Raw genomic sequence first — 1,136 nt, forward strand, 5'->3', positions numbered from 1 at the left:
CCCCCCCCCTCCCCCGTGAGTTAAAAGTAGATAAAAGTAGATTGGTGAGCAGGCAATGAAAACAGGCTCACTGACTCACCGAACGCACGCAGTATACATGACCCCTTTTACCGGTGGAATAACACTCAAATTCTTGCCCACTGGACGCCCATGTCAAGTGGTTCACCAAGATCTGTATTTTGTTTGTTGTTGTTGTTGTTTGTTGTTTGTTGTTTGTTTGGTAAAGTGTTTTACGGCGCTCGCAACTGCATAAGGTCATATGAGCGCGCGGGACACACCTAATATTTTCATTTGGTAGGAAATTTTGAATTTTGTATTTTGTTTACTTCACTGTGCAGGCATGATGTTTACTGTTGCTTACACAACACAGGATTCGCCTTTGAAATTATTTATTACTGAAAAAAAAAGTACCAGTTCGAATGTCCATCTGGCCAAATTAATTTGGAAAGCTTTCAAGCTGGCTTTGTTTAGGCCAAAGAAAAAAATATGCGTGAGCGCTGAGAGCGTTCACACTCTTGATTCTCTCTCCCCCCCCTCTCTCTCTCTCTCTCTCTCTCTCTCTCTCTCTCTCTCTCTCTCTCTCTCTCTCTCTCTCTCTCTTTGTGTGTCTCACTCTTAAATATTTGCCCCCCCCAAAAAAAAAACCCCTAGCCTTTAAAAAAATCCCACTTATCCGCGTACTCACACATACACACAGTGACCACGTTAAAACTTAAAAAACCAAGAACATAAAAAGGTCCAAAACAGCCTCTACAGTAACGATTTGGCAGATAAAAACCCGATACAGTAATTGTTACTGCTGGCCATTTATTCCCTCAACATCTGTGTCAGCGCAAATAAAATCCGGTTCCGGCCGTGGCCAGTGTTGTGATTATGTGATTTTATCTACGTGGTCCTTTTAATGGTATGCAGTCACATCTGGCCGCTGATCAGTGTTGTAAAAAATGTTTCAAGAAATTGGCTGTCACTCTATCTCTGTCGGCTAGTGAACATTTCTGAACGTAGGTTTAGTTGATCCCTCACTCTGTCCTTTTGTAAGTATGTTTTTGTTTGTCAATCCGTTTGTTTGTCTATTTCTCCGAAGTCGAGACCCGAGTCAAGTTTTTTTTGTTTCTCTATGTGACACCTTGGTTCTC

The 1,136-nt window shown here is 41.9% G+C and overlaps 1 protein-coding gene across 4 annotated transcripts in view; it reads left to right on the forward strand.

Moving 5' to 3' along the window:
- LOC101845599 (RNA binding protein fox-1 homolog 2) overlaps positions 1-1,136 on the forward strand; it is a 55,325-nt gene that overhangs the window by 16,541 nt on the left and 37,648 nt on the right. The window lies entirely within an intron of this gene.

This window comes from Aplysia californica, unplaced genomic scaffold, assembly GCF_000002075.1.
Source record: "Aplysia californica isolate F4 #8 unplaced genomic scaffold, AplCal3.0 scaffold01493, whole genome shotgun sequence".
NCBI classification, from domain to species: Eukaryota; Metazoa; Mollusca; class Gastropoda; order Aplysiida; family Aplysiidae; genus Aplysia; species Aplysia californica.